General features: G+C 46.6%; 1 protein-coding gene across 4 annotated transcripts in view; it reads right to left on the bottom strand.

The window, feature by feature from the left end:
* The window catches only part of LOC141201473 (uncharacterized), a 323,215-nt gene that overhangs the window by 13,219 nt on the left and 287,999 nt on the right, over positions 1-21,997 (bottom strand). The window contains exon 1 of one of the 4 annotated variants that reach the window (XM_073663473.1): positions 8,474-8,543. The exons of the other annotated variants lie outside the window; for them this stretch is intronic. The gene's annotated coding sequence lies outside the window, so the exon portion shown is untranslated. Of the gene's footprint in view, positions 1-8,473; positions 8,544-21,997 lie in introns of those variants that run through there. 4 annotated transcript variants of the gene reach the window in all.

Here is a 21,997-nt window from a genome sequence, read left to right as displayed (position 1 = left end):
CTCCTGAGTACGCAGATACCCCATATGTGGGGGAAAACCACTGCTTTGGTGTACGGCAGGGTTCGGAAGAGAAAGGAGCGCTATGTTGGCTGGGATAGGTTGCAGACACCATGTCACATTTGAAGAGTCGCTGACATGCTGAAACTGCAGGAACCCCCACAAGTGACCCCATTTTGTAAACTACACCTCTCAAGGAATTCATCTAGGGAAGTAGTGAGTATTTTTTAATTTTTAAATTTATACCATTGGGCAGTGAAAAAAGCATAATTATATTTTTACCACAAAAAAAATGTATTACCCTCAGATTTTACATTTTCACACAGGGCAATGGGTAAAAATGGTGCCGAAATGAGTCACACAATTTCTTCTAAAAGTGGCAATACCCCATATGTGGCTGTATCGTACCGCTCAACCATACGGCGAGATCTGGGGAGGACGGAGTGCTATTTGACAATTGGAGAACAAATTATTGTAGAATAGGCATTTGGATTTGGGAGCACAAAATTTTCTGAATTTCTTTTGGGGGGGCAAGGGCCATTTCGCTTTTCCAGAGCCTTTCTGCTACCAGTAACTTGGAAGTCCCTTATATTTTTAACAGATGACGGACCTGAGTGGGGACTAGCTTTTTTTGAGGACTGAGTTGAAGCTTTTATTGGGAACATTTTACGTAACATCCGGCGCTCTAGGCTGAGCACTTACATCGGGGTTTCCATCTAAATTTCAAAGTGATGTAATTCAGATGAAACCCCTGCGGGATCCATTCACTGTAATGAGGCAGCAGAGTTGCTCTGGACTCCGTCTGGCCTCTGTTTAGCGGTGTCCTTTTTTTCAGAAGTGCACAAAACTGTGGCCAACCGCACTTTTATGCACGCCTAAAACAAATGACACCGTGGGATCACAGGCCAGACGGCATTCACAGTGGCCTATATCTGCCTCATTACAGGGAATCTTCCGTCATGGGTTCCGTCTGAATCACGTATTTCAGAGATTTACACGGAAACTCTGGCGTAAGTGCTCAGCGCAGAGCGCAGGATAAATGTGAGCAGAGCCTTACTGCGATCTTTGGGAGACATAATAAACAAATCAGTAGCAGGTGAAGAATTGGTTTTATTTATTTTTTTACGCCGTTCCTCGTGTGATATAACTGATTAGATTACTTTATTCTTCGGGTCGGTGCGATTACAGAGATACCAGATTTATATCGGGTTTTTATGACTGACAGCTGTCACACACTAAGAGACGCTTTTTTTTTTGCAAAATCTAGTTTTTGCATCGCCATATTTTGAGAGCTATAATTTTTCCATATTTCGGCCGACAGAGTCATGTGACAGCTTGTTTTTTGCGGGACGAGTTGACATTTTTATTGGTACCATTTTTGGGTACGTGACATTTTTTGATCGCTTTCTATTCCGTTTTTTGGGAGGTAAAATTAACAAAAACCAACAATTCAGGAATTGTTTTTTGAGGGTTTTTTTGTATGCCGTTCTGCATGTGGTGAAAGTGATCAGGCAGCGTTATTCTTCGGGTCGGTACGTTTACAGCGATATTACATTTACTGTATATTTTTTTTATGTTTTGGCGCTTTTACACAATAAAACAATTTTATAGAAAAAATTTTTTTTTGCATTGCTTTATTCTGAGCGCTATAACTTTTTTATTTTTCGGCTGATAAGCCGCCATACCGCTCTTTTTTTTGCGGAACAAGACGACGTTTTCAGCGGTACCATTTTTATTTCCATTTTGCTTTTTGATCGCATTTTTTTCCACTTTTTGTTTGGCGATATGAGGAAAAAGCATAGTTTTTTCCTCCATTTTTTATTTATTTTTATTACGGTGTGCACAGAAGGAGTTAATTAGTGTGACAGTTTTATAGCTCGGGTTGTTTCGGACGCGGCGATACCAAATATGTATACTTTTTTTATTTTTGCATAAATATACGGATTTATCGGTTTAATATTTTATTTATTTTAATTTATTTTGTATTTTTTTTTTAACAGTTTCAAAACATTTTTTTTAAACTTTTTTTTACAGTTTTACTTAGTCCCTGTATGGGACATTAATTTTTATTTTTCTGATCGCTGATCTCATGTAATGTAATAGACATATATTACATTACATGAGATCTTCACACAGTCAGTGTGTCCTGCCAGGCTTCAGCTGCAGGCTGACACTGGCAGGACACCATATATGGTAGAGCTGGAGGCTGTCATGTGACCTCCAGCTGCCATAGCAACCCAAGGTCCTGAAACGTATCAGGGGTCTTCGGAGAGGTAAGTATACCACCCCCTCTCCTCCTGCTGTCTTCTATATGCCGCGATCACGATAGATCGCGGCATATAGAAGGCAGCAAAGGGTTAACATCACTGGGACCTGATCCAATCAGGTCCCGATGATGTTCCCTGTCAGAGCTAACGCTCTGCACCGCTCTCGCAGCGCTTGCAGGACCCTGGGGGTCCTGAGCGCTGCGAGACCACCCACCATTTTTAAACGTCCGCGCTGCACAGAGCCCAGGCAGCGCGGACGTTTATGTACAGTGGGCGGTCGGGAAGCGGTTAATATAGTTGCATGCTTTACAGGGTGTATGTCCACATTATATTATATATATATATATATATATATATATATATATATATATATATATTCTTTATTTTTATATAGCGCCAACATATTCCGCAGAGCTTTACATACATTATCATCGCTGTCCCCATTGGGGCTCACAATCTAAATAAAAAAAAAACCTAACCAAGGATAACCAAGTCACATAGCGTTTGATATTTGTTTCTTGAAAATAACTAGTTGAAAGTTTTCCGCCCAGTGTAGAAGCCTTTTTGGATACAAAAATCAAACAAAATATGCAAAAGAATTTACAAAGTCTGGAGGATGGATCTCAGACATCAAAAAAACTAAGTTTGAAAGAGATATCAAAGACTACGAGTCAAATTCAATTTACACATGGAAATGAAACAAACCAAGAGCTACTGTTTTGAAATACAGGTCACACAATAAATTCTAAGGAAATAGAGGAGAGCGGAGGTCAGCTTCACAAATCCTAATGTGTCCATGGGTTCCTCTAATTATAATTCTCTGAGGACTTATCTGATGGATTAATTAAAGACAGATGAAACAAAAATAAATTCTCAAGTATTCCCCAAAATCCAGCACAAAACAACGGAGACAGGCGGGCAGAAAGCACAAACGTGCCGGGACATGTGCGTTCCACGCCGGAGTGCATCACGGTCTCCTATCTGCGATTGTGCATGTCCAGAAGCATGCGTTCCATACCAGAGCGCATAATGGTTTTGGATTGCATTACACCAACATAAGATTTTTCTATCTCTGAGATCAGCGTCATGGGAGACTAAAAACAAGTATTTCACATCCTCCCATCATGCAATAGGCAAGTAGATCTACTTTATCACTTCATAAGATATGGGATGATGGCCCACAGTATATTCCTAAATGGTCAAATTTGACCTCTATTGCACAATTAGAGATACACAAGGATCACCACACTTGTTAATTAATAAATAGTATATGTGGAATAATTGCTAAGTAATAATTCTGATATAGAAGCTCAGATATCTCGATGAAGTACAATAATATGTGAATCCCATTCACAGGGAACTGAGTAGCAATGGGTAGAGTATAAAATCCAAAAATGTAATCCAGGATGGGTCTGTATTCACACAAAACAGGCATAAGAAATTTGCTCATTGAGTCCCTTAGGGGCCAGTGAATTCAGTATAACAATCCACTTACTTTCTTTTTTGAGGATACATCTATTGTGATCACCACCTCTCACATTGGGTTTAACCATCTCAATGATACAAAAGGAGATGTCTCCAGTTTGATCTCAATGTACACTGTTCATATGTCTCGCTAATGGGGTGTCCCAACCATGGCGTATACTGCCCAAATGCCCCCCCACAATCCTCCCAGACTCCCTCTTGATCTTGCCTACATAATCTAGGGGCAGGTGTGATCATATATACTAGTCCTGAGGATTTACAGTTGGAATAATCCCACTAGAAAAAGATTTTAAGCATGGAGGAACTCAAGAAAGATTTACATGGTCTCATCCAATTAAATGGACAATGTTCTGCAAATCTAAAGAAATCGTAGATTCCTCTATCTAGCCAAGTCCCCTTGGGTGCAGGTTTTTTATAGAAATTGTCAGGGTTCCACAGTGACGACACCGGGGAGATCACACAATATCTCACCGCTGCCGTTACTCTGTCTGGATTTCGTCAGGGAGTGGCGAGCACACGATCCCGACTACCCACTACGTAGGTATCGGCAAGCGACCAGTGAGCGTATGGCATCACACCTCCAGATTCCAACGCATGGAATGTGTGTCTACGCCCCCGTACGGTCACTGTCAGCTTCACGATAGCCCAATTAACCCTGGGATTTTCCGTTTTTGCATTTTCGCTTTTAGCTTCCCTTGTTCCCAGAGCCATAGCGTTTTTATTTTTAATATGGTCATGTGAGGGCTTATTTTTTGCGGGATGAGTTGTACTTTTGAACGACATTACTGGTTTTACCATATCGTGTACGGGAAAACAGGAAAAAAAATCCAAATGCAATGAAATTGCAAAAAAAGTGCAATACCACAGATGTTTTTTTTTTTTTTTTACCACGTTCACTGAATGCTAAAACTGACCTGCCCTTCTTATTCTCCAGGTCATTACAAGTTCGTAGACACCAAACATGTATAGGTTCTTTTTTTTTTAAGTGGTGAAAAAAAATCCAAAGTTTGCTAAAAAAAAAAAAAAAGGCACCATTTTCCAAGACTTGTAGTGTCTCCATTTTTCGGGATCTGGTGCCGGGTGAGGGTTTATTTTTTGCGCACCGAGCTGACGTTTTTATTAGTACCATTTTGGAGTAGCTCTGATGTTTTCATTGCCCGTTATTGCATTTTATTGCAATGTTGCGGCGACCAAAAAAAGTAATTCTGGCGTTTAGAATTTTTTTCTCGTTACGCCGTTTACCGTTCGGATCAATTCTTTTTTTATATTGATAGATCGGGCGATTCTGAACACGGCAATACCAAATATGTGTATGTGGGTTGTTTTTTTTTATTATTTTATTTTGATTGGGGCGAAAGGGAGGTGATTTAAACTTTTATGTTTTTTTAATATTTTTAAAAACTTTTTTTTTACACTTTTTGCTTGCGTCTATAGTCTCCATAGGAGACTAGAAGCAGCAACTGTCCGATCGCCTTTGCTACATAGAGGTGATGAGCAGATCACCTCTATGTAGCAGAAATGCTCCTGTGCTATGAGCGCCGACCACTAGGTGGCTCTCATAGTGATAATTACATGACAACCACTGGGGTCACCGATGGGCTTTAAGAATCAGCTGACATGTGCTCGGTTGAATGCAGGCTCACAGCCGGAGCCCTAACTGGACCGGGGGTGATGGCCTGGGGCGTTCTAATACGCCTCAGGCTTTCAAGGGGTTAATATAAATTGTTGCCACCGCCGTCCAGATTTGAAATATAATACAGGCCTGGGCGGACGCCTGCGTTCTGATAGCATATGGCTTCGAGGGAGGGAACAATTACAGCAAAAAAGAAAAAGAATTATTACATTTTATATTTAATCCAAAAGGGAGGCAGTATTATGAAAAATATACAAGATTTTACAAAAGTGGACAATACAATACATAAGTAGTTACACAAAATAAACAGGATTAAAGAAGACTTACTATAATGATCGCTGAGACAATTCAATATAGGTGAAGGGGAGACACTAAGCTTGATTTGACTGTTATCGAGCAAGATCCGTTGCTATAATAAATACATACTCCCGCAATGAATACTACTCCAACCTCAGCAGATTCTTTTATGCTGAAGTGAAAGACCGGCCCACACACCCCCTGGGATGACATTACGGGGGCTGGTCTCCAGCCTTCATATCTTTATTAGATATCTGTTTTTTGAGATAACTTATTGTGGGTTGATCGTAGAGGCCCGAAAGTGATACATTTTTTTCCGTTATGATTTTACCATTCTCAAGAGACCTCACACGGTATAGCTGCAATCTGTTAATTTGGGACTTTTGCGCCACAGCCCCCCAGAGGGACCTACAGAGACAGGAAAATATCCATATCATTCCCAAGCTGACCCTGTCACTAAAAATATGGGTCCCTTCATTTTGAGAATTATGAAACTTTAGTTATTTCGAAGATTCTGCAGTCTTTGTTAAACCCCTTTTGAGCCTAAACGAGTCATTTCCTCTTTCCTTCCATCTCTGCCCCTATGCTGGAAGGTGTCAATCTATCCCAGGTCTGTGCTAAGAGGAGATGCATTTGTATGTTAAGTAGAATAGGCTACTGAACTTCTTGTACTGTTTTTTGCATACCAACAGCTGGAGTTTCAGCTCTCCTCTGGTGACAAATGGTGGATAAGGGAGGGATGAAGAGGGGTTTCAGGGACAGAGAGAAATTGTTAATACTTTCTCAATATTTCCCTGACAGTAACTATGCACTAAATGGTCCCTAATTGTCTGACCGTTTCTGAAAGTTATTGTGGGAGTAGATCCCACAGGACCCTCAGGTCCGGATCAGCCACAAGTATATCCCAGTGTTTTCTGAGGATATGAAAGATACAGTCACTCTGATTGTCGTAAGTTTTTCTTACTCGTGTTGTCCAATCTTTTTCTTGGTCTCTAGGTTAGGGATGGAGGAGTGTCTGTCTCTCCCATTTTTCTGCAAACGATGATGTGGAATCCAAAATGTACCATGAGTACCCTTTTTCCCTGAATCTGATGTTCAGGTCTATAGCCTGTATATTAAAATCTGTGACATTAGAGCAGTACCCAACCGTAAAAACTGGCCCTTGGGTATTCTTCTTTTTATGAGGATGGGGTGGTGGCTATCCCACTTCAATAGTTTATTAGTGCTTGAAGGTTTATGATAGATGAGTGTTCCTAGGGTCCCATTGCAATCCTTCTTGATTAGTACATCCAGGAAAGGCAGCTGGTAATAATTAAACTCTGATATAAATCTAAGGCCCACTCTATGGATATTGAGCTCTCTGACAAATTCAAAAGATTGCTCACTCGTCTCTGACCAGATGATAAAAATGTAGTCAATATATCTATATCATACCCCAATATATGGATGCCACCACTTATGATCATCCCTGAATATTGTAGTTTCCTCCTACCAGCTCAGGAATACTTTAGCATGTGAGGGTGCACAGTGGCTCCCCATCGCAGTACCCCTGAGATGGTGGAAGTACTTCCTGTCAAAAAGAAAGAAGTTATGAGTAATAGCGAATTTTAGAAGATCCTCCATGAAGTCATTATGTCTGCTACACTCTATTGATCTCGATTTCAAGAAATGTCTTACTCCTCTGATACCATCCTCATGCGGTATATTACTGTACAAAGCCTCGATATCTAGTAAGGCCTGCTCCCCTACATGCATGAATACATGCTCGAGGGTCTACATGTAGGGGAGCAGGCAAAGGGAAAACCAACTCCAGAGGGATTATTCCAACTACAGGACCTCAGGCGCTACTGGGGGAACATTATACTGTGTTGGGGCTTCATACATACTGCATAAGGAGCATAATGGGGGCATTACACTGTGTGGGGGCATCATACATCCTGCATAAGGGGCATAATGGGGGCATTACACTGTGTGGGGGCATCATACATCCTGCATAAGGAGCATAATTGGGGCATTACACTGTGTGGGGGCATCATACATCCTGCATAAGGGGCATAATGGGGGCATTACACTGTGTGGTGGGCATCATACATCCTGCATAAGGGGCATAATGGGAGCATTACACTGTGTGGGGGCATCATACATACTGCATAAGGGGCATAATGGGGCATTACACTGTGGGGGGCATCATACATCCTGCATAAGGGGCATAATGGGGTCATTACACTGTGTGGGGGCATCATACATCCTGCATAAGGGGCATAATGGGGGCATTACACTGTGTGGGGGCATCATACATCCTGCATAAGGGGCATAATGGGGGCATTACACTGTGTGGGGCATCATACATCCTGCATAAGGGGCATAATGGGGGCATTACACTGTGTGGGGGGCATCATACATCCTGCATAAGGGGCATAATGGGGGCATTACACTGTGTGGGGGCATCATACATCCTGCATAAGGGGCATAATGGGGGCATTACACTGTGTGGGGGCATCATACATCCTGCATAAGGGGCATAATGGGAGCATTACGCTGTGGGGGGCATCATACATCCTGCATAAGGGGCATAATGGGGGCATTACACTGTGGGGCCAGTAAAGGGGTCCTGTACTATGAGAACAATACGATTCCTCCTTTCCTCTCTCCATAGTTGGGTCGTATGTATCTATTACAGGAAACAGAACAAAAACCTTATGATTCTTATAAAGGGGCAACACAAGACCCCAAAAGAGTCTCGGTGCTGAAGGGGTTAATGCCCCCTGCGCCCAGTAATGGGGTCTCCACATACCTCCACCTGCAGAGCCGCCACCACATATATGACTGCGCACAGGAGCTGTGATGAGGTCACAGGAGGGGAGGAGTCAGGGGTCACATGATCAGGGGCCTCAGTGGATGCAGGACTCTGCTGTGCTGGTTGTCATGGTGCTGGATGAGCTGAAGTTTATGTGTGGGGTCAGGAGGGGTTTACAGTGTGGATGTAGCAGAGCCGCGTGTGTACGAGGTGTACGGAGCAGAGCCGCGTGTGTACGAGGCGTACGGAGCAGAGCCGCGTGTGTACGAGGTGTACGGAGCGGAGCCGCGTGTGTACGAGGTGTACGGAGCAGAGCCGCGTGTGTACGAGGTGTACGGAGCAGAGCCGCGTGTGTACGAGGTGTACGGAGCAGAGCCGCGTGTGTACGAGGTGTACGGAGCAGAGCCGCGTGTGTACGAGGTGTACGGAGCGGAGCCGCGTATGTACGAGGTGTACGGAGCAGAGCCGCGTGTGTACAAGGTGTACGGAGCGGAGCCGTGTGTACGGAGCGGAGCCGCGTGTGTACGAGGTGTACGGAGCGGAGCCGTGTGTGTACGAGGTGTACGGAGCAGAGCCGTGTGTGTACGAGGTGTACGGAGCGGAGCCGCGCGTGTACGAGGTGTACGGAGCGGAGCCGTGTGTGTACGAGGTGTACGGAGCAGAGCCGTGTGTGTACGAGGTGTACGGAGCGGAGCCGCGCGTGTACGAGGTGTACGGAGCGGAGCCGTGTGTGTATGAGGTGTACGGAGCAGAGCCGTGTGTGTACGAGGTGTACGGAGCAGAGCCGTGTGTGTACGAGGTGTACGGAGCGGAGCCGCGCGTGTACGAGGTGTACGGAGCAGAGCCGTGTGTGTATGAGGTGTACGGAGCGGAGCCGCGTGTGTACGAGGTGTACGGAGCGGAGATGAGGGGCTTATTACAATTTGATTTGCACCATGACAGGTGATAGTGGGAATCGGCGTCTTTAACGTCTGAGGTTTTATTCGATAATCTCGTCCTCCCATTTGGATTCTCCAATGCACCAACAGGATTTCACAACTCTCTGAATGATATTTCTCTGATTACTTTGGGAGATTTCTTGTGATTTATCTTGATGATATAGAATTTTCTCTCCTGATTTGGATTCTCACCAGGAACATGTCCGTGTAATATTTCAAAGATTGAGGGAGAATTCTTTCTTTGTTTGATGAAATTGAGAAATGTTTTTTTTCTGTTCAGGAAGTTTCATTCCCGGGTCATTTTATCGTCTGATGGTTTACGATGCATCCTGGAAAGGTGAAAGCCATAATAGATTGGTTCCAACCTAGTGACCTGAACGCATTGTAAGGTTTTATAGGATTCACCAACTATTATAGGAAATTCATTAGGGGTTTTTCTCAGATTGCTGGACCTCTTACTGACCTCACATGTAAGGGGGCGGATCTCAAGGTTTGGCCACCAGATGCTTTGAGGGCTTTTGAAAAATTGAAGGAGTGTTTTATGTCTGATCCTGTTCTAATCCAACCCCATCTCCAAGAACCATTCATTGTGGAGGTGGATGCTTCATGGGTCGGGGTAGAGGCCATTTTCTCTCAGGGTTCCAAAGCTCTGACCAATTTGCAGCCATGTACATTACTCTCAAGAAAATTTTCGTCTGCTGAAATAAATTATGCTGTTAAGAATTATGAGTAACTCGTTGTTAAATCAGCCTTTAACCCCTTTACCACTGAAGATAGTTTGCACATTAATGATCAGGCCAATTTTTACAATTCTGACCACTGTCACTTTATGAGGTAATACCTCTGGAACGCTTCAACTTATCCCACTGATTCTAAGATTGTTTTTTTCGTGATATATTGTACTCCATGATAGTGGTAAACTTTATTTGATATGGCTGGTGTTTAATAAATAACATTTCCCACATGTCTACTTTACATCAGCACAAATTTGGAACCAAAATTTTTATTTATTAGGAAGTTATAAGGGTTAAAAGTTAACTGGTGATTTCTAATTTTTCCAACAAAATTTACAAAACTATTTTTTTATGGACCACATCACATTTGAAGTGACTTTGAGGGGCCTTTATGACAGAAAATACCCAAAAGTGACACCATTCTAAAAACTGCACCTCTCATGGTGGTGAAAACCACATCGCAAGGGTAACAGGAAAAAAATTGAACACAAAATTGTTGTGCAATTTCTCCTGAGCATGCCGATACCCCATATGTGGAGGAAACCACTGTTTGGGCGTACGGCAGGGTTCAGAAGGGAAGGAGCGCCATTTGACTTTTTGAATGTAAAATTTGCTTGAATAATTAGCGGACGTCATGTCTCGTTTGGGAACTCCTGATGTGCCTAAACAGTGGAAACCCCTCACAAGTGATGCCATTTTGGAAACTAGATCCCTCACGGAATAGGGGGGGCAGCATCGTGTTGTGCGGTTGTTTTCTTGCAGGAGGGACTGGTGCACTTCACAAAATAAATGGCATCATGAGAAAAGAAGATTATGTGGCAATACTGAAGCAACATCTCAAGACATCAGCCAGGGAGTTAAAGCTTGGGCAGAAATGGGTCTTCCAAATTGACAATGACTCGAAGCATACTGCCAAAATGGTAACAAAGTGGCTTAAAGATAACAAAGTCAATGTTTTGGAGTGGCCATCACAAAGCCCTGATCTCAATCCTATTGAAAATTTATGGGCAAAGCTGAAAAGGCCGGTGCGAGCAAGGTGACCTACAAACCTGGATCAGTTACATAAGTTTTGTCAGGAGGAATGGGCCAGAATTCCGACCAACTATTGTGAGAAGCTTGTGGAAGGATATCCCAAATGTTTGACCCAAGTCATTCAATTTAAGGGCAATGGTACCAAATACTAATGAAATGTACTGTATGTAAACTTTTGACTGCAGTAAGTAATAAAAATGCCTTAAAACATTCTCTCTCTCATTATTCTGGCATTTGGCAAATATTAAAAATTATGGTAATCCTAATTGACCTAAAACGGGAAAGGTTTATTCTGATTTCATGTCAGATATTGAGAAAAACATGCATATGTGTCTTTTTATATAGTGTATGTAAACTTCTGGTTTCAACAAACTGTGTGTATGATATACATATATATATATATATATATATATATATATATATATATATATATATTTAATATAGATAATTATATATTTTGTAATATTTTTATAACTTTTTTTTTTACTTAGTCCCACTATGGATGGGACTTCCACTTTCTGCAGTCTGATCACAGTTATAATGTATAGCTGTTATGTACTGCAACTTAGAACTAAGGAATAGGAGGGAATAGCATTCCCTGCACTGAGACTCAGCTTTACCTTACACTGGAGTGGGTGCCCTATTCCTTATGAATAGCCCCACCGAAACTCCTGCACTGAACTTAAACGAAGACCTGTAGGAAAGGGAAAGGGGTCCCTAAAAGATCTAAGGACTGGGAGCAAAAGCAGGAGACCTCCTAACAGAAAAGTTAGTTGCAGAAACAAAAATTAAAGGAAACAAAACTGGTGGAACAAGAAGTCCCAGGATAACAATAGTCCAAAGCAAGAAGAACTAAACCAGGCTACTTAGCCAGAGCACGAGCGTTACAACACTGATGTCCAGCAGGGAATGGGTGCCAGGTGCTGGGTAATAAAGAGTGCAGAGATCACGTGACCAAGAAACCCAGCACCAGAGGAAAAGACTAGAAGCCAGCAAACCAAAACAAGATGGCAGATAGTAAAACAACATAAATTGTAACAATAGCAGTGCAGGATCACTGCTATACAACAGACACAAGTTATTTTGAACATGCACTGCGCATGATCAAAGTAACTTGCTGGGGCCTGGTGACCCAGATGTCGTCATGACTAGTGTTGAGCGAATTTGTTCGGCATTTCAAATTCTGGTTCGTGTTTGGGGTTCTGGCTTGATTGCGCAAAAAAAAATCGGCTCTGCCCACGAACATCCCTGATTTGCAATGCTGTCACGCAGATGTTTCTGCGTGACAGCGTTGCAAATCAAGGATGTTCGTGGGAGGAGACGATTTTTTGGCGCGAACTCCGAACCCGAATTTGAAATGTCGAACAAATTCGCTCAATGCTAGTCATGACAACATCGGGTCACCATGGCAATGATCGGGACCCTGCACTGACAGCACAGGATCTGTGATACAAGAATAGAGGGGCATCTGTCCCCCTGCTCACTTGCTAAATGCTGCAGCAATTGCAGCATTTAGGGGGTTAAAGTGCGGGGAGCGGTGCGGTCAACACTCCTGACACTGCGTGGCGGGTGTCAGCGGCAGCCTCTGTGTGGACACGATCACACAGTCGTAATAGTACGTACCTGGTCCATAGGGCACAGGGACGTACCATTACTGACAATGTCAGAATGGGGTTAAGGAATGTAGACATTTTCTGGAGGGGGCAGTTCATCAAGTCACTTACCATAAGAATTTAGTGTGTATTGAACCACCTAAATGGCTAACTCCTAGATAGGCCTGAGGGTCCTTATTTTTCTCTAGATTTAATTTCTCTATCACGTTCAGGCCGGGGTTCAAGAATATGAAGGCTGACGCGCTATTACAGAGTTTAACTTCAGTTTCTGTTCCAGAACCTCCATTCTCCCTAAGGCCATTGTGGTTTCTTTGGTATCCTCAGAGTTGAAAGCTGAGATCCGTAAAAAGGTAAATTGTTGGCTCTTTCCGCCACTCCTAGGTTCAAATTATTAGTAGTTGTGTACCTAAGATTGCGTTTGTTGCAGGAATTTCATGATTCCACCTTGAGTGGTCATCCTGGGGTCAAAGATTTGTGGAAACTAATTACTAGGCTTTTTTAGCGGCCGCCTATGAATAACGATACTAAAGATTTTGTATCCTCTTGTGAAGTTTGTGCACGAGATAAAGCCTGTGATAATCTCCCAGCCGGAGTATTTGCTCCATTGCCAATTGCAGAAAATTAGTGGACTCATCTGTCCATGGATTTCATCACGGATTTGCCTCTGTCTGGTAGTAAGACTATTATTTGGGTGGTTGTTGACAATTTAGTAAGCAGGCTCATTTTGTTCCTTTGTCAGGGTTACCTAATGCTGAGACACATTGTTTATTTGTCATTGAGATTGCATGGAATTCCTCTTAACATTTTGTCTGCTAAGGGAGTAAAATTTGTCTCCAAATTCTGGAGAGCTTTTTGTAAAAAACTGGGGATTAACTTGACATTTTCCTGTGCCTACCACCCTGAAACCAAAGGTCAGAAAGTAAGAGCCAGTCAATCTTTAGAACACATTTTAAGGTGTCTTTTTGCGGCTCAGAAGGAGGACTGGTCTTCATTCTTACTTCCTGCTGAGTTCACCTTTAACATTCGGATCAATCAGTCCACTGGACTCTTGCCGTTTTTTTTTTTTAATTATGGTTTTCATCCTCATTTTGGTGAATTTTCTCACATAGGTCCTAAATATCCTGGTGTGGAGGTCGCCATACAGAAACATGGGGATGTTTCAAACTTACATAGGATGAAAATAGACCTAGGTCCATCAGGTTCAACCTTTCTCCTTCAATTCTACATTTGTTGTCACTAAATTATCTATAACACACAATGTTATGTGTACTGAGGAAATCATCCAGCCCTTTTTTAAAAGTTGTTATAGTGTCTGCCATTACTACCGTTTGTGGTAGGGCAATCCACAGTCTGACTGACTAAAGAACCCTTTCCTGTTTGCTGGAATGGCCATTCTTCCACCTTTATTGAGTGCCCCCTAGTGCTTAGTATGGTCTTTAGAAGGAATAAATCAACTAGAAATATTTGCCTTTGTGCTCTCCATAGACTCCCGAGCATCCCCTAGGAATAAAAATAAATTATCTGTATACAATGCCACTTTCTCTTCCTTGGTCCCATATTTAAATCCATTTATCTCAGACGTTTTATTAATTACTGCCGCAAAAGGTTCAATTGCTATTGCAAATAATAAGGTAGACAGGGGGAACCCTTGTCTTCTACCTCTGTGCAAGAAAAATTGATTAGACATAGAGTCATTCGCTCTTATTTTTGCAAATGTGGCCGAATAAAGCAATTGCACCCATTTTATAAATTAGTCACCAAAGCCCATCTGCCGCAACGTAGTCCACAAATATTATCATTCTGGTAGTGGACATGGGATTTCTAGAGATCCCATCCACTATACTGTAACATCTGGACGCTGTGGGTTTGATGCTATATAAACACGCAGCGCCAAACCTGCAGCGGCTCCTGACAGTAGCCACATACCCAAACTCAGCGCAGCATGCCAATTTCTGTAGTTGGACACGCCAGTCTCCGCTGCAGATTTTAACCGATTGAAGTGTCATTATATGCGGTGGATTCACATGCACCGACAACAAAAGTGCGGCATTAGAACACCGCATTTTGGACGCAACAACAACATGTTGTATCCAAAGCACTGCTGAGTGCTGATCGGAGGGACATAGCGGCTAACGAACCAGCTGTGAGATGTTAATTATGGCCAAGGACCATGTCTGCCTAATGGCACCTTCCCAGGCTAAAATTAGCAGCTCACAGCAACCTCATAAATTACATGAATAGAAATGCTAATGAAGATTGGGTGAATGGGACTAGCTGACACCTAGCTCTTTAGTTTGGTCGTGTCAAGGTGTCAATCAGACCTTTTCATGACCAAACTTAATTAAATTAAAGTAAAGAGTTAAAAAAACACACAGACACAGTATAAAACTTTATTTGAAATACAACAGACCCATTCTTTAATAATTTAAATGAACCAATATACTCACCCCAGTTCTTATGGTAATCCAAGGGTTTAAGCAATGTCCCACCAAATAACTTTATTTAGCTCCAAAAAGCATTCATTGATGTACAAAAACGCTTCAAAAAACGCATGTAAAAACGCATCAAAAACGCATGTAAAATCTGCATGCGTTTTTTCTGCCAGGGAGAGGCAAAAACGCTCAGGAAATTTCTGCTTCAAATCCGCATCATGCGCACATAGCCTATTTGAGGCCCCTGAGACACTGATGAGAGTAATGGAATGATTTATCTTTACCTATCTCCTGTCTGGCCTTATATACCCATAAGATCCAGCCCGCACGTGTTCCTCTGCTTACTGTAACTGAAAGGAAAAATAAATTCTTGAGGTTGAACACATTACAGGAGAGATTTGTGCACCTTTAACTGATGAGTAGTGATGAGCGATACCGTGGATGTTCGGGTTCGGCGGGTCCTGCTGAACATCTAAAAAAACCTTTGGTTTGGTGGTTTGGGTACCCGAACGGTATCTGAACCTGAACCTCATTCATATAAATGGGGAGGCCCGAACATCTGTGGTTTCCCACGCTGTCATCTGCCTGACTGTGTGGGAAACATGGGCTCTGATCGGAGGTAAAATCATTACCACGGGTCAGAGAACTGCGGGCTCTGATAGCTTAGGCCCACAGCTGTGACCGTCGATAAAAAGCTCACCGCTGGTCACAGGCGTCGGCTGATTAGAGTTTACTACTCCCATCAGCCTATGCCTGTTGTAGGCAAGGTGTCTCGCTACAGCGAGAGCAGGGGCCGCTGATGGGAATAGACTTCAGCCGGCACCTGTGCTCCAAGTACAGAAAGAAAAAATTTAAATAAATATTGAAAGAAAAAACACAGTTAGGGTATGTGCACAGGATGCAGAAATGAAGCAGAAAATTTCTGCATCATTTCTGCATCTCCCTGGCAGAAAAAACGCATGCAGATTGTGCATGCGTTTTTCCTGCGGAATACATGCGGATTCACATGCGTTTCCGCATGTGGATTGACAAGCGCTTTCCAGGTGATTTTAGCATCACCTGGAAAGTGCTTGACAACTAGGTCACACTATATAAATCCATGCAAACAGCATGGATTTATATAGTGTGACCCGAGAGAATGGTAAAAATAAAAAATACATGTATACTTTACCCTCTGATGGCCCGCGCTGTCCTGCTCAAACCGTTCTCCCGGCTGCCGGCAACTTTGAATTGAAAGACCTGCCGACGTCAGCGTCACGTGACCCGTCACATGACTCTGACGTCAGCGCAGGTCCTTCAACTCACTGCAAGTGCCGGGAACCAAGCAGGAGCGCTGCGCGGGCCGACAGATGGTAAGTATATATATATATATATATATATTATTTTATTCTTTTTTTACAGCTTTTTTAATGGTACCTGGGTGTGGATGAGACTCTCCTCTCCTCTACACCCGGGTACCATCCGCACATTAGAACGCGCCAATAATGCAAGTACAGATGCCGTCTTGCGGAATTGGCGCGTTCTAATGCAAGTCAATGGTGGCGAAAACGCCGCGTTTACGCAAAATTAATTGACATGCTGCGGATTTTTGAGCGCAGCGTTTACGCTGCGGAAAAATCCGCATCATGGGCACAGCACATGCGGATTTCAATTGGGGAACATTGCTTCCCTTCTACCATGCGTTTTTCATGCGTTTCCGCGGCATTTACGCAACTGCAAAAACGCCGCGGAAACGCATTAAATACGCATCGTGTGAACTCAGCCTTATACTCACCTAATACTTAATCCCCGATGTCCTTGTCCCCTGGAAAAGAGAAAAAAAAGACCATTCATCTGTCTCCTCCCTACCATTCATCTGTTTCCACACCCTCCATGCACACGATAACTGCACTCGATACTTGATTATTGCACTTAAACATACAGGCTGATGACCGGATCATGCAGTTTTATACGAAAATCCCTATTTATTATAATTGCCAGACCTGAAATAACAAGCACTTTCCACCTATTGTGTCCCTCCTATTCCCTTGTAGAATGTAAGCTTGCGAGCAGGGACCTCACTCCTGATGTAACTGTTTAAACTGTCTTAGCTTGGATTGAATTTATTGTCTGTACATGTCCCCGCTTAATTGTAAAGTGCTGCAGAATATGTTGGCGCTATATAAATAAAAATGATTATTATTACTAGTATTCTAAAAAAAAAAGCATTATAATATTCACCTTTAACGCCTAATCTTCGATGCACTGTCCCCTGTAAAAGAGAAAAAATGACAAACTGCCATAATACTCACATGTCTGGCGTAATCCACATCAGCAGTCACATCGGTGACTGCTCTACAAGACAGCTGGTTACACCGCAGTGGCGGTGTCATAACTGAGATCACCGGGGTTCATCAGCTGATCAACTCCGGTGAACTTTCTCAGGGCACTTCTATTTCCATTTCAATTAGAAGCCTTCATTAGTAACCCAATAGAAAAAGTTTGGAAATAAACACACAGCCTGAATACATTCCTTTATTTGAAATAAAAGTCCACACCATTTTACACATTTATTTAAAAATAAAAAACAGAGTTAGGCAAGTATAACACCTAATCATGCCCTTGTCCCCTGTAAACAAGAACAAATAAAAAAAATATAATAATCACCTGTCGGGCGTACATGACAGCCGGCTACACAGACACACGCAGTCTCAGTGTGTAAATAAATAAATGACAGGTAGTGTGAAGCCGGCTGTTGTGTAGAGCAGTCACATCAGTGAATGGTGGATTACGCCCGACAGGCGAGTATTATGGTGGTTTATAATTTTTTCTCCTTTACAGGTGACATGAGCATCGGAGAATAGGCAATAAGGTATTATACAACTTGTACACACGCGGCTCCGCTCCGTACACCTCGTACACACACAGCTCCGCTCCGTACACCTCGCACACACGCGGCTCCGCTCCGTACACCTCGCACATGCGCGGCTCCGCTCCGTACACCTCGCAGACGCGCGGCTCCGCTCCGTACGCTTCGTACGCGCGCGGCTCCGCTCCGTACGCACGTGGCTCCGCTCCTTACGCCTCGTACACACACGGCTCCGCTCCGTACACCTCGTAAACACGCGGCTCCGCTCTGTACACCTCGTACACATGCGGCTCTGCTCCGTACGCCTCGTACACACGCGGCTCCGCTCCGTACACACGCGGCTCCGCTCCGTACACTTCGTACACACGCGGCTCTGCTCCGTGCAACTCGTACACGCGTGGCTCCGCTCCGTACACCTCGTACACACGCGGCTCCGCTCCGTACACCTCGTACACACGACTCTGCTCCGTGCACACGACTGCTCCGTACACCTCGTACATGCACGGCTCTGCTCCGTACACCTCGTACACGCACGGCTCCGCTCCATACACCTCGTGCACACGCGGCTCCGCTCCGTACACCTCGTACACGCGCGGCTCCGCTCCGTACACCTCGTACATGCGCGGCTCCGCTCCGTAAACCTCGCACACGCGCGGCTCCGCTCCGTACACCTCGTACACGCGCTGCTCCACTCCGTACACCTCGTACACGCGTGGCTCCGCTCCGTACACCTCGTACACGCGCGTCTCCGCTCCGTACACCTCGTACACGCGTGGCTCCGCTCCGTACACCTCGTACACGCGCGTCTCCGCTCCGTACACCTCGTACACGCGCGGCTCCGCTCCGTACACCTCGTACACGCGCGGCTCCGCTGCGTACACCTCGTACACACGCGGCTCCGCTCTGTACACCTCGTACACACGGCTCCACTCCGTACGCCTCGTACACACGCGGCTCTGCTCCGTACTTCTCGTACACACGTGGCTCCGCTCCGTACACTTTGTACACACGCGGCTCTGCTCCGTACACCTCGTACACACGCGGCTCTGCTCTGTACACCTCGTACACACGCAGCTCTGCTCTGTACACCTCGTACACACGCGGCTCCGCTCCGTACATCTCGTACACACGTGGCTCTGCTCCGTACACCTCGTACACACGCGGCTCTGCTCCGTACACCACGTACACACGCGGCTCTGCTCCGTACACCTCGTACACACGCAGCTCCGCTCCGTACACCTCGTACACACGCGGCTCCGCTCCGTACACACGACTCTGCTCCGTACACGCGACTGTGCTCCGTACACCTCATACACGCACGGCTCCGCTCCGTACACCTCGTACACGCGCGGCTCCGCTGCGTACACCTCGTACACACGCGGCTCCGCTCTGTACACCTCGTACACACGGCTCCACTCCGTACGCCTCGTACACACGCGGCTCTGCTCCGTACTTCTCGTACACACGTGGCTCCGCTCCGTACACTTTGTACACACGCGGCTCTGCTCCGTACACCTCGTACACACGCGGCTCTGCTCTGTACACCTCGTACACACGCAGCTCTGCTCTGTACACCTCGTACACACGCGGCTCCGCTCCGTACATCTCGTACACACGTGGCTCTGCTCCGTACACCTCGTACACGCGCGGCTCCGCTCCATACACCTCGTACACACGCGGCTCCGCTCCGTACACCTCGTACACGCTCGGCTCCGCTCCGTACACCTCGTACACGCGCGGCTCCGCTCCATACACCTCGTACACGCGCTGCTCCGCACACCTCGTACACGCACGGCTCCGCAACGTACACCTCGTACAAGCGCGGCTCCGCTCCGTACACCTCGTACACACGCGGCTCCGCTCCGTACGCCTCGTACACGCGCGGATCCGCTCCGTACGCCTCGCACGCGCGCGGCTCCGCTCCGTACGCCTCGCACGCGCGCGGCTCCGTACGCCTCCACGCGCGCGGCTCCGCTCCGTACGCCTCGCACGCGCGCGGCTCCGCTCCGTACGCCTCGCACGCGCGCGGCTCCGCTCCGTACGCCTCGTACGCGCGCAGCTCCGCTCCGTACGCCTCGCACGCGCGCGGCTCCACTCCGTATGCCTCGTATGCACGCGGCTCCGCTCCGTACGCCTCGTACGCACGCGGCTCCACTCCGTACGCACGCGGCTCCGCTCCGTACGCCTCGTACGCACGCGGCTCCGCTCCGTACGCCTCGTAGGCACGCGGCTCCACTCCGTACGCCTCGTACGCACGCGACTCTGCTCCGTACACCTCATACACGCACGGCTCTGCTCCGTACACCTCATACACGCACGGCTCTGCTCCGTACACCTCGTACACGCGCGGCTCCGCTCCATACACCTCGTACACGCGCGGCTCCGCTCCGTACACCTCGTACACGCTCGGCTCCGCTCCGTACACCTCGTACACGCACGGCTCCGCTCCGTACACCTCGTACACGCGCTGCTCCGCTCCGTACACCTCGTACACGCACGGCTCCACAACGTACACCTCGTACAAGCGCGGCTCCGCTCCGTACACCTCGTACACACGCGGCTCCGCTCCGTACGCCTCGTACACACGGCTCCGCTCCGAACACCTCGTACACACGCGGCTCCGCTCCATACACCTCGTACACACGACTCTGCTCCGTACACATCATACACGCACGGCTCTGCTCCGTACACCTCGTACACGCGCGGCTCCGCTCCATACACCTCCTACACACGAGGCTCCGCTCGGTACACCTCGTACATGCGCGGCTCCGCTCCGTATACCTCGTACACACGACTCTGCTCCGTACACATCATACACGCACGGCTCTGCTCCGTACACACGCGGCGCCGCTCCGTACAACTCGTACACACGACTCTGCTCCGTACACATCATACACGCACGGCTCTGCTCCGTACACCTCGTACACGCGCGGCTCCGATCCATACACCTCCTACACACGTGGCTCCGCTCCGTACACCTCGTACACGCGCGGCTCCGCTCCGTACGCCTCGTACACGCGCTGCTCCGCTTCGTACGCCTCGTACACGCGCGGCTCTGCTCCGTACGCCTCGTACGCACGCGGCTCTGCTCCGTACACCTCGTACACACAATGCTCTGCTCCGTACGCCTCGTACACGCGCGGCTCTGCTCCGTACGCCTCGTACACGCCCGGCTCTGCTCCGTACACCTCGTACACACGCGGCTCTGCTCCGTACACCTCGTACATACGCGGCTCTGCTCCGTACACCTCGTACACACGCGGCTCCCCTCCGTACACACACGGCTCTGCTCCGTACACCTCGTACACACACGGCTCTGCTCCGTACACCTCGTACACACGCGGCTCTGCTCCGTACACCTCGTACACACAATGCTCTGCTCCGTACGCCTTGTACACACGCGGCTCTGCTCCGTACACCTCGTACACACGCGGGCTCTGCTCCGTACACCTCGTACACACGCGGCTCCCCTCCGTACACCTCGGACACACACGGCTCTGCTCCGTACACCTCGTACACACACGGCTCTGCTCCGTACACCTCGTACACGCGCGGCTCTGCTCCGTACACCTCGTACACACAATGCTCTGCTCCGTACGCCTTGTACACACGCGGCTCTGCTCCGTACACCTCGTACACACGCGGCTCTGCTCCGTACACCACGTACACACACGGCTCTGCTCCGTACACCTCGTACACACAATGCTCTGCTCCGTACGCCTTGTACACACGCGGCTCCGCTCCGTACACCTCGTACACACGCGGCTCTGCTCCGTACACCTCGTACACACACGGCTCCGCTCCGTACACCTCGTACACACACGGCTCCGCTCCGTACACCTCGTACACACACGGCTCCGCTCCGTACACCTCGTACACACACGGCTCCGCTCCGTACACCTCGTACACACGCGGCTCCGCTCC

This window comes from Phyllobates terribilis, unplaced genomic scaffold (genome assembly GCF_046119375.1).
Source record: "Phyllobates terribilis strain yellow unplaced genomic scaffold, ASM4611937v1 Scaffold_116__1_contigs__length_5312468, whole genome shotgun sequence".
Taxonomy (NCBI): Eukaryota; Metazoa; Chordata; class Amphibia; order Anura; family Dendrobatidae; genus Phyllobates; species Phyllobates terribilis.
The sequence above is the reverse complement of the archived record's forward strand: the minus strand, read 5'-3'. Positions and strand labels throughout refer to the sequence as shown.